This window comes from Rhinoderma darwinii, chromosome 3, assembly GCF_050947455.1.
Source record: "Rhinoderma darwinii isolate aRhiDar2 chromosome 3, aRhiDar2.hap1, whole genome shotgun sequence".
NCBI classification, from domain to species: Eukaryota; Metazoa; Chordata; class Amphibia; order Anura; family Rhinodermatidae; genus Rhinoderma; species Rhinoderma darwinii.
The window spans coordinates 301,855,586-301,868,492 of record NC_134689.1 but is presented as its reverse complement, the minus strand read 5'-3'; the positions used below and the strand labels follow the sequence as shown (position 1 = coordinate 301,868,492).

At 42.8% G+C, this 12,907-nt stretch overlaps 1 protein-coding gene across 1 annotated transcript in view; it reads right to left on the bottom strand.

The window, feature by feature from the left end:
• The window catches only part of AP3S2 (adaptor related protein complex 3 subunit sigma 2), a 78,450-nt gene that overhangs the window by 60,686 nt on the left and 4,857 nt on the right, over positions 1-12,907 (bottom strand). The window lies entirely within an intron of this gene.

The window sequence follows — 12,907 nt, the reverse complement described above, 5'->3', positions numbered from 1 at the left end:
ATGTCCCTTCTTTCCAAAATGGGCTCGCGGGAGAAAACCGCCTCCGATTGAAATCAATGGGAGGCATTTTCGGCCGGTTTTGGCTAGTATTACCGCACGGTTTCCGCGTCAAAAAACTCTGTGTGAACACAGCCTAACATAGGATTTTTTAAACCAGCATTGAACGATCAACATTTTGAAAAGTCCTGCATAGAGTGTCTAATGGATATTTTTCAAAATGATCCTGGCTGGGAGGAACCTCATCCACACAGGACAAGGAGGGCCACTGTTGCTAGGCAGCAGGGCCTTAGAGATCAGTGATACGGTTTTCTTTTTTTCTCTTCAATTGAATGGGGCAATAATAAAAAATTCAGCTCAACATAAAAACCATCTGCGCCATACTTTCCATTTAGAACAGAAGCCATGACCCTGTGCTGGATCCATTGCATTACAGATCCATATGGAAACCGATAAACTTATTTAACTAAGGCCCCATGCACACGAACGTGTTTTTGCGGCCGCAATTCACCCGCAAATCTCGGGTGAATTGCGGTCCCATTCATATCTATGGGCCCATGCACACGACCATGGTTTACACGGTCCGCGCCTTGCCCAGGAGCCTGGACCGCAAAAAGATAGGACATGTTTTATTACGGCCGCATTTTGCTGTACAGGCTTATTGAAATGAATGTACACGGCCATACGCACGGCCCGTGGTTAGCAGGCGGCCCGCGGGTGACACTCCGCAGCCGAGCCGCCAATCACGGGCCGTGCGCACCACTACGCTCGTGTGCATGAGCCTTTACTATGGGGTCAGTTGGGATTCTGCATTGTTTGGTCATTTTGACAGCAAGAATAGTCCTACATGCTGCGCTATTCTTGCTTTTAAAGAAGACCTCCAGTGGAAACACAACTTTCCATGTCTGCATTCCTCAAACTCTACACTTCGAAGGGTCCAAACGCCAATGTGAGCAGAATCTAGTGCTGGGCCTAAATCAAAATCACGATTAATTGAACACGTAACCTCGATTACCATGAATGAATGATTTTAGGCCTCACCCTTTTCCATGCCACGGCACCTATTTGCATGCTACACCATTGAAATAATATAGATCCCCTGAGCCTGCTGTATACTACTGTACATAATATATCCCCGACACTACCCCTCGCAAATTATAATGCCCCCAAAGGTGTCCCCACACAATATAATGTCCTTATAGCTGTACCCACACAGTATAATGTCCCTACAGCTGTCCTCCACGCAATATAATGACCCACAGCTGCCCCCACATAAGTATAATGCCCCCATAGCTTACCCCACGCAGTATAATGCCTTCATACAGCCCCAAAAGTGCCCAATAAAAATAATAAAATACATACTCACCTAACCCCGTTCTAACGACAAGTGGAGGAGATCCCTCTGCTCTTCCGGTCTGTGTGGCTCGGCACATATTTTTGGATTCCGCTGGACTTCTGCCATGTACCGGCGTTTCAGGAAACCTATTGGCTCACGGTGTCCTCAATGCCCGCCCCATTTACTTTTTGTTTACCCTCAATGCTCACGCACCACGACGAGTAGACAGTCCCCACCCAATGGTCTAAAAACAGATGATGGGAGTTATATACAGGGATGATGGTGGGCAGGTATATATAGGGATGATGGGGTCCCTGTATATAACCCCCATCCTCCATGTATATACCAGCCATCATCCCTGTATATACCAGCCAGCATCCCTGTATATGACCCCATCATTCCTGTATATACTAGGACAGCCATCATCCTGGTATTTGACCCCCATCATCCCTGTATGTAACCCCCATCATTCCTGTATATACTAGACAGCCATCATCCCTGTATATAACCCCATCATCCTTGTATACAAGGTTGATCGGGGTAATATACCGGGATAATGGGGGTTATACACACAGGGGTGATTGGTCTTTTATATATATATATATATATATATATACACATATATATATACATACACACACACATACAGGGATGATGGCTGGCATATAAAGGGATGGTGGGGGTAATATACAGAGACCCCCATCATCCCTGTATTTTACCCCATCAACGCTGTATATAAATCCAATCATCTATGTGTATACAATTGGGGCAGGCACTGTCCGTTCTGGGTAAACCAGAAGTTTGTAGGGCGGCATTGAGGCAGAAAAACTAGAAACTGGGGCGGGCATTGAGGACACCATGGACCAATAAGATGCCTGAAACTACGGTATATGGGAGAAGTCTAGCGGACTCTAAAATTATGTGTGACGAGCCACTCATGGCTCGCCACAGACTGGCGCGAGTCAGTGACGTCATCATGCCTGTCTACTCCGTGCCATGAGTGGTCGACGGTACACAGTGAATAGTAGAGCAGGGAACTGACACGACGAGTGGAGGCGATCCCTCTGCTCCTCCAGTCTGTGCTCTGTGTGGCTTGGCGAATAGCAGGCGTGATAAGTGCATTGCGCCTGTCTGTGCCGAGCTACTTGTGGCTTGGCACAGACAGACGCGAGGCAGTGACATCATCGTGCTTGTGTGTGCCAAGCTGACAGCTGCCTGATTGGTCACTGGCAATTTCTCATATTTTCAAGAAAATTTCAAAAGACAATTTTTTCAGGGACCAGTTCAGTTCTGAAGTGGCTTTGAGGGCCTTATATATTAGAAAGTCCCCATAAATCACCCCATTTTGAAAACTGCACCCCTCAAAGTATTCAAAACAGCATTCAGAAAGTGTTTTAACCCTTTAGGTGTTTCACAGGAATTAAAGCAAAGTAGAGGTGAAATTTAAAAATGTCATTTTTTTGGGGGAAAATTCATTTGTAATACATTTTTTCTGTACCACAGAAGGTTTTACCCAAGAAATGCAACTCAATATTTATTGGCCACATTCTGCAGTTTTAGAAATATCCAACATGTGGTCCTAGTGCGGTAATGGACTGAAGCACCGGCCTCAGAATCAAAGGTGCACCTCTTGGATTTTGGGGCCTCCTTTTTTTAGAATATATTTTAGGCACCATGTCAGGTTTGAAGAGGTCTTGTGGTACCAAAACAGTAAAGACCCCCCAAAAGTGACCACATTTTGGAAACTACACCCATCAAGGAATTTATCTATGGGTATAGTTAGCATTTTGAACCCACAGTTTTTTGCTAAATTTATTTGAATTAGTCTGTGAAGATGAAAATCTACTTTTTTTTCTGAAAAAATAAAGAAATTTTAAATTTTTACAAGGAATAAAGTAGAAAAAACACCCCAACATATGTAAAGCAATTTCTTCCAAGTACGGCTATACCCCACATGTGGTCATAAATGCTTTTTCATTACAAAATAATTAACCCTTTCCGGACAGATCCATGTTTTGCTTTTTCTTTTTAATTTTGCCCTCCCCACTTTCCGAGAGCCATAACTTTTTTATTTTTCCATCAATAGAGCGGTGTGAGGGCTTATTTTTTGCAGGACGAGCTGTAGTTTTTTTTGGTACATACAACTTTTTTAGCACTTTTTATTACATTTTTTGGTAGAGCCAAGGTGACCAAAAAACAGCGAATTGGCCATTTTAAATTCTTTATTTTTCACAGCGTTTACCGTGCGAGTTAAATAATGGTATATTGTAATAGTTTGGACTTTTATGGACGCAGCGATACCAATTTTGTGTATTTTTTTTACATTACTTTAGAGAAAAAATTTGAAAAGGTTGTTTTTTTGGATATTTTATTTAATTTTTTCCACTAATAATAACTATTTACTTTTGTTTTTACAAATTTTATTAATCCCCATAGGAGACTTGAACCAGCGATCGTTAGATCACTGGTAGAATACACTGCAATACTAATGTATTGCAGTATATTGTGATTTTTACAGGCTCCTGTAACAGCGCGATCGCTGTTTCTGTCCGTTAGTCCTGGGTGTCAGCTGTAATACACAGCTGACACCCGCAGCGTATGGCACGGGCTCAGTGTGTGAGACGCTCCATACATCACCCCCCCCCCACACCACGACATGCTATGAAGTCATGGTGCGCGAAAGGTTTCATGTGCAGCGGATGGTGCAAAGTGAAAATTTGACTGATTTGCCATTTTAGTGCACTATATGTTGTGCCCAGTTTGTGCCACAAATAAAATATTAAACAGGGTTCTACCGGGTATGGCGATGCAATATCGGTGGATGTAAACGGCTGTTTGGACACGCTGTAGGGCTCAGAAGGGAGGGAGCGCCATTTGGCTTTTGGAGCACAGATTTAGCTTGGTAGTAGCTCTGGCGTTTTGCTGGTATTTCAGTTTATAATGTGGGGGTACATGTAGACTGGGCAGAGTACATCAGGGGCATAATCAGAGGGTATAATAATGAGGTAAATAAATAATAATCAGCAGATATGTGGCCAGTGTTGCACTTATAAATGGCGCCCGATCTTATCCGCTTTTGGAACAATGCACATTTTGCATCGCCATATTCTGGGAGCCAGAACTTTTTTTATTTTTTTCACCACCGGAGCAGTGTGAGGGCTTATTCTTTGCGGGACAATCTGTAGTTTTAATTGGTACCATTTTGGCGTACATGCGATTTTTTTTATCACTTTTTATTCCATTTTTCGTCAAGCCAGGTGACCAAAAACCATCAATTCTGACAATGTTTTTTATTTATTTTTTACAGCTTTCACCCTGGGCTATAAATGACCATTATATTTTATTCTGCGGGTCGATACGATTACGGCGATACCATATGTATATCGTTATTTTTACATTTTGCAGCGTTTGCGCAATAAAATAACTTATTTATAAAATAAACTATTTTTTGTATCACCATACTCTGAGAGCCATAACTTTTTATTTTTCAGTCAAAAAAACTGTGTAAGTGCTTGTTTTTTGCGGGACGGGTTGTAGTTTGTATTGGTACCATTTTGGCGTACATGCGGCTTTTTGATCACTTTTTATTGTATATTTTGGGAGCGGTGGTGACCAAAAAATAGTGATTCTGGCATTTCGTATATTTTATTTGCGGTGTTCACCGTTCGGGAAAAATAATATTATAGTTTTATAGTTGGGGTTGTTACGAACGCGGTGATACCAAATATGTGTATATTCATTTTTTTCCTATAATAAAAGACTTAAAGGAAAAAAAGCAGTTCATGTTTATGTCACTTATAACTTTTATTTTGACACTTTTTTTTTAAATATTTTTATTGTTTTTTTTACTTCTTTTACTTGTCCCACTAGGGGACGGACACTAAGACTTGCAGCTCTGATCGCTGCTGACATTACACTACCTACATAGCGTAATGTGTTCTAACGGTCATTGTGACGTAACAGTCACACTGACAGGAAGCCTACAACGACCACCCTCCGGCTGGTCCTCATAGGCTTCTGTACATGGCAGCCCGGAAGCCATTGTCTGGCGTCCGGTTGCCATGGGTACCATCGCCAGCCCCCGTGATTTCACGTGAGGGCTGCCGATCTCCGCTAAACTCCTTAGATGTGGTGATCGGAATTGACAGACGCATCGAAGGGGTTAACTGCCGAAATCAGCGGCGATGGGCCGCTGATCGGCAACAGGGAATGCAGGGCAGACACCCTGCACAGTTAACCGCCGCTGCGGTGTAGCACCGCGGTTAACTGTCAAAGCACAGACGTAACTGCACGTCGAGGTGCGCGAAGTTACTGCTCACCTCGACGTGCATTAACGGCAAGGTGCGGAAAGGGGTTAATAGACAGCAACCAAAAAGAGATTTGTGTGTCTGTAAGCCAGAAAGTGCATTGTAACATGTGCTGTATTCCACAAGGCACGCTCTACTGAAAAAATTGTGCCTGCGTTCACTGCCACCTTTATCTTGGCAGTGATCAAAATCAGTCTTATTTTCCCCGCCACAAATAAAAATGGTCAATAAAACTTAATAGAATATATAGTAGTTACATACATAGTTACATACCCAGTATGGTGGTAAAATACATGTCTATCAAGTTGAACCAAAGGATGGGAGAAAGGGAAGGGATGGTAGAAATTATAGAACTTTGTTTTACCCCTATTGATCCACAGGAAGGTTTAGGCCTTGTGCACACTTCAGTTTTTTCCTTCAGGGTGCTATCCGTTTTTCTGACGGCTAGCACCCATTCATTTCAATGGGGCCATGCACACTTCAGATTTTTTGATGGTCCCGTTGCTCCGTTCCGACAAAAGTAGAGCATGTCCTACTTTGGTCTGAGATTCCGTGACCGTGAGGCCCATGCAAGTCAATGGGGCTGTCAAAAAAACTGAAGGCACACGGAAGGCATCCGTGTGCCGTCCGTGTGTGACGGAGCCGTTGCCTAGCAATGGCCGGGCGGGCAGAAGTACATTACAGATATATTACACTAATCGGCAGCCACTTGTCTCTATCAATCACTGATAGAGAGAAGAGGCTGCTGATAAAAATAAAATAAAAAGCAGTTCATACGTACCCGGTCGTTGTCTTGGTGACGAGTCTCTCTTCTTCCTCCAGTCCGACCTCTGTGTATGATGCGGCAGTCCATGTGGCCGCTGCCTGCCTGTGATTGGCTGCAGAGGAGGTCACGTGGGATGAAGCGTCATCCCTGGAGGCCGGCCTTCTGACGTCATTCAGACTTGCGTGACCGCCATTACAGCCTGTGATTGGCTGCAGCGGTGACATGGGATGAAACGTCATCCCAGGAGGCTGGACAGGAGGAAAATGCAGGGAGTTCTGGGTAAGTATGAACTGATTTTTTTATTTCATTAAAATTGCATTTTGCGAGCGCCGAGCATGGTCATTCTTCAGCGCTAGTTACTGTCCAGGGTGCTAAAAGAGTTACCGCCGATCAGTGCAGCCCATTAACTCTTTCAGCACCCTGTACAGTGACTAGTGCTGAACAACCCTGCTCTTTCAGCACCCTGGACAGTACCATGCTCTGCGCTTGGAAACACGGAAATCACACGGCCGCTAGAACGTCAAAAACGGCCGTGAAAACGGTGATGGAAGTGTGCAGGAGGCCTTGATCCGACTGGATCAACATTCAAACTAGAATTCTACACATTGACGTAGGAGCTAATATTTTTAAGTTCTAGGAAATGATCTAACCCTTTTTTATAGCCATCTACTGTCCCTGCTGTGACCAGCTCCTGCGGTGACTATTCCATAGATTCACAGTAAAGAAGGCTTGTCGCCTCCGCAGGTTGAACCTTTTTTTTCCAGACGGAGGGAGTGCCCCCTTGTTTTTTGAGGGGGTTTTACATGGAACAGGATTTCACCATATTTTTTGTATGTGCCATTAATACATTTATATAAGTTAATCATGTCCCCCCTTAGTCGTCTTTTTTCATGGCTAAATAGGTTTAATTCTTTTAATCTTTCCTCATAACTTAGATTCTCCATGCCCCTTATTATTTTAGTTGCTCTTCTTTGTATTTTTCCAACTCCAATATCCTAATAGAAGATTGCTTATTAATGCTATACTCCTGGGTAACAGAATGCTAGTTGTTACTAAGCCTTTCAGACCCACAGTCCAAATTTACCAGCCTATCCTTGTCCAAATAACAATAATAAAAATAGATTCATCAACATTAACCCCTTCCCGACATTTGCCGTACATGTACGTCATGGAAAGTACTGACTTCCCGCATCTTGCCGTACATGTACGCCAAATGTTTGGGACCGGCTCAGAAGCTGAGCCGGTGCCATCATCACCGGATCTCAGCTGTATCTTACAGCTGACATCCGGCTGTAACGGCGGGGACCGAAATTAGCTTCGATCCCCGCCATTAACCCCTTAAGTGCAGCGCTCAAACGCGATCGCTGCACTTAAGGTGTTTGCAGCTCATCGGAACCCCAGTAATGAAATTGCCGGGGTTCCGGTGGCTGCAATGGCAACCGGAGGCCTAATACTGGCCTCCCGGTCTGCCTAGCACCGAAGCCGGTCAAGATCCGCCCGACGGCGGAGCCTGATCGGCTTCCGTAGCTGCCGGCAAGATGGCGCCGGGTCAGGAGCTGATCCGGCGTCATCAGCGGTGGAAGTCAGCTGTACTGTACAGCTGACATCCACCTGTAACGGCAGGAACCGGAGCTAGCTCCGATCCCTGCCATTAACCCCTTCGATGCAGCAATCGAAAGCGATTGCTGCATCGAAGCGGTTACTAGCAGATCGCCAGCCCTGAGAGGCAATCGGGACTGGCGACTGCTGTTATGGCAACAGGAGACACAATGGTCTCCTGCTCTGCCATTACGGAAGCCGATTTAGGCCCCGCCGGGAGGCGAAGCCTAATCGGCTTGCTGTCAGTGAATGACTGACAGATCTAATACATTGCACTACATAGGTAGTGCAATGTATTAGAAAAAAAAAAATCTGACCGTTGGAACTTCAAGTCCCCTAGTGGGACTTGAGAAAAAGTGTAAAAAAAGTATAAAAAAGTGTAAAAAAAAGTGCAAAAAATAAAAGTTTGAAAGCAATAAAAGTTTCAAGTAATCAAATAAAACACAATCCCCCTTTTACTCTTATCAAGTCCTTTATTATTGAAAAATAATAATAAACCATATGTATTTGGTATCGCCACGACCGTAACGACCGGAGGTATCAAAATATTATATTATTTATTGCACGCGGTGAACAGCGTAAAAAAAACCGTAAAAAACGTTACCAGAGTTTCTGTTTTTTGGTCACTTTGCCCTACAAATATTAGAATAAAAAGTGATCAAAAAGTCGCACGTATCCAAAAATGGTACCTATAAAAACTATAGCTCGTCCCGCAAAAAACAAGCCCTCATACACCTCCGTCGACAAAAAAATTAAAAAGTTATGGTTCTCACAACTTGGCGACAGAAAAAATACATTCTTTTTACAAAAGTAATTTTATTGTGCAAAAAGTTGTAAAACATAAAAAAGTTCTATGAATTCGGTATGGCCGGAATCATACTGACCCACAGAATAAAGTTAACATGTAATTTATAACGCATGGTGAACGCTGTATAAAAAAAAAACGAAAAAAGCTGTGCCAGAATTGCGTTTTTTTGTTTACCTGGCATCCCAAAAAATAGGATAAAAGGTGATCAAAAAGTCGCATGTACCCCAAAATGGTACCAATAATAACTACAGCTCGTCCCGCAACAAACCAGCCCTCATACCGCTACGTCTATGAAAAATAAAATGAGTTATGGCTCCAATAAGTCAGGAAATAAAAAAATATGCAGTTGTGCCTGAGGGGAACATTTCTTCTGTTTGAAGAGGCGATTTTTCAAGGACCTAAAATTAGGGAACCAGGAAAGGGAGGGCCCAAACATATCCGCTGCAAGCGACGGTGCCCGTATTATACCAGGACAACACTTTCCCAGCAAAATTCCCCAAACTACAAAGGCGCGGAGTGTGGACCAAAAGGGGGATAAGAAATGACACCATTTATCAGTGCGACACCGGCCTGTGCGGAAAGGATTGCTTCACAGCGTAACACACATCTATGGATCATTTTATTGGGTTTTTTTACCCCATTATTATACCACCTGACTATGCCCCTTATATACTCCGCCCGGCTTACATATGCCCTACATTATAAACGGAAACACCAGTAAGACTCCAAACAAAACTACTACCAAGCAAAATCCACGCTCCAAAAGCCAAATGGCATTTCCTCCCATCTGAACCCTACAGCGTGCCCAAACAGCAGTTTCCTTCCACATATATGGCATCGTCATACCCGGGAGAACCCTTTTAGCAATTTTTGGGGTGTGTGTCTCCAGTGGCATAAGCTGGGCACGACATATTTGCCACTGAATGGCATATCTAGGGAAAAATATAAATTTTTAATTTGCACCATCCACAGCGCATTTATTAATGGAAAAGACCTGTGGGGTGAAAATGCTCTCTACACCCCTTAATAAATGCCTTGAGGGGTGCAGTTTCCATAGTGGGGTCACTTCCCAGGGGTTTATTTTTATTATTTCACATCTGAGCCTCTGCAGTTGTGAACCAATACTTTGTAAATCGCCAAATTAGGCCTCAATTTTACATGGTACCCTTTCACTCCTGAGCCTGGTCGACTGTCCAGGCAAGAGATTAGGGCCACATGTAGGGTGTTTCTAAAACCAGGAAACCCAGCATAATAATTAGAGAGCTGTCTCGTTATGGTGGCACAAGCCGGGCACCACATATTGTCCACATATCTGTGGAAAAAATCCCATTTTCACTCTGCAACATCGAGTTCACACTAATTTCTACAAAACACCTGCAGGGTTAACATGCTCACTACACCCGTAGGTAAATGCATTGAGGGGTGTAGTTTCCAAAATGGGGTCACTTCTGGGGGGTTTCCACTGTTTTGGGCCCACAGGCGCCCAGAAACCAATCCAGAAACATCTGCACTCCAAATGGCGGTCCTTCCCTTCTGAGCCCTGCCGTGTGCCCAAACAGCAGTTTATGACCACATATGGGGTATTGCCGTACTCGGTAGAAATTGCTTTACAAATGTTGGGTTCTTTTTTTCCTTTATTTGTTGCGAAAATGAAAAAATTTGCGCTAAAGCTACGTCTTATTGAAGAAAAAGGATTGTTTTTATTTTCACTGCCCAATTCTAATAAATTCTATGAAACATCTGTGGGGTCAAAATGCTCACTACGCCCCTAGATGAATTCCTCAAGAGGTGTAGTTTCCTAAATGGTGTCACTTTTTGGGCGTTTTCATTGTTTTTTCCCCCCAGGGGCTTTGCAAATGTGACATGGCCGCCGCAAACCATTCCTGCTCAATGTTATCTCCAAAAGCCAAATAGCGCTCTTTCCCTTCTAAGCCAAGCCGTGTCTCCAAACAGCCGTTTATTACCACATGTGGGGCATTGTTTTACTCGGGAGAAATTGCTTTACAAATTTTGTGGTGCTTTTTCTCCTTCAGTCCTTGTGGAAATGAGTAAAAATAAGCTAAACCTACATTTTCTTTGAAAAAATGTTGATTTTTATTTTCAGGGCCTACTTCCAATAATTTCTGCAAAAAACCTGTGGGGTCAAAGAGCTCACTATACCCCTAGATAATTTCCTCAATGGGTGTAGTCTCCAAAATGGGGTCACTTGTGGGGGGTTTCCACTGTTTTGTCTCCTCAGGGACTTCGTAAATGTGACATGGCCTCCGCAAACCATTCCTGCTAAACTTGAGCTCCAAAAGCCAAATAGCGCTCTTTCCCTTCTCAGCCCTGCCGTGTCTCCAAACAACCGTTTATTACCACATGTGGGGCATTGTTTTACTCGGGAGAGATTGGTTTACAAATTTTACGGTGCTTTTTCTCCTTCAGTCCTTGTGGAAATGAGAAAAAATTAGCTAAACCTACATTTTCTTTGAAAAAATTTAGATTGTCATTTTCAGGGCCTATTTCCAATAATTTATGCAAAAAACCTGTTGGGTCAAAACGCTCACTATACCCCTAGATAATTTCCTCAATGGGCGTAGTTTCCAAAATGGGGTCACCTGTGGGGGGGTTTCCACTGTTTTGTCCCCTCAGGGGCTTTGCAAATGTGACATGGCCTCCACAAACCATTCCTGCTAAACTTGAGCTCCAAAAGCCAAATAGCGCTCTTTCCCTTCTCAGCCTCGCCGTGTCTCCAAACAACCGGTTATTACCACATGTGGGGTATAGTTTTACTCGGGAGAAATTGCTTTACAAATTTTACGGTGCTTTTTCTCCTTTAGTCTTTGTGAAAATGAGAAAAAAAATCGCTAAACCTACATTTTCTTTGAAGAAATGTTGATTTTAATTTTCACGGCCTACTTCTAATAATTTCTGTAAAAAAGCTGTGCGGTCAAAATGCTCACTGTACCCCTAGATAATTTCCTTGAGGTGTGTAGTTTCCCAGATGGGGTCACTTTTGGGGGATTTTGACTGTTTTGGCACCGCAAGAGCCCTTCAAACCTGACATGGTGCCTAAAATTTATTCTAACAAAAATAAGGCCCGAAAATCCACCAGGTGCTCCTTTGCTTCTGAGGCCGGTGCTTCAGTCCAGTAGCACGCTACGGCCACATGTGGGATATTTCCTAAAACTGCAGAAACTGGGCAACAAATATTGAGTTGCATTTCTCTGGTAAAACCTTCTGTGTTATAAAAAAAATTGTACTAAAAATTTATTTCTGCAAAAAAATATGAAATTTGTAAAATTCACCTCTACATTGCTTTAATTCCTGTGACATGTGTAAAGGGTTAAGACATTTTCTAAATGCTGTTTTGAATACTTTGAGGGGTGAAGTTTTTAAAATGGGGTGACTTTTTGGGGGTTTCTAATATATAAGGCCCTCAAAGCCACTTCACAACTGAACTGGCCCCTGTAAAAATGGCCTTTTGAAATTTTCTTGAAAATGTGAGAAATTGCTGCTAAAGTTCTAAGCCTTGTGAGGTCATAGAAAAATAAAAGGATGTTCAAAAAACGATGCCAATCTAAAGTAGACATATGGGTGATGTTAATTAGCAACAATTTTGGGTGGTATAACTGCCTGTCTTACAAGCAGATACATTTAAATTGAGAAAAATGCAAATTTTTGCAATTTTTCGCTAAATTTTGGTGTTTTTCACAATTAAATACTGAACATATCGAGCAAATTTTGCCAGTAACATAAAGTCCAATGTGTCACGAGAAAACAATCTCAGAATCGCTTGGATAGGTGAAAGCATTCCGGAGTTATTACCACATAAAGTGACACATGTCAGATTTGAAAAATGAGGCTCGGTCAGGAAGGTCAAAAGTGGCTAAAGAGGGAAGGGGTTAAAGGGTAACTAAGTTTTCATAATGACATGTCAGAAGTTTTGATTGGTGCAGAAGTTTTCTGAAAGTTTAGTTACCCTTTAACATTTTCCAGATAGCACAATGACATTTTGTTTTCTACACCGTATAAAGACATTCAGAACTGGCAGGTTTGTTGTGGATTCTTGGGTTCTGCATTTAAAATCTGCAACAAAGTACAGTACCAAG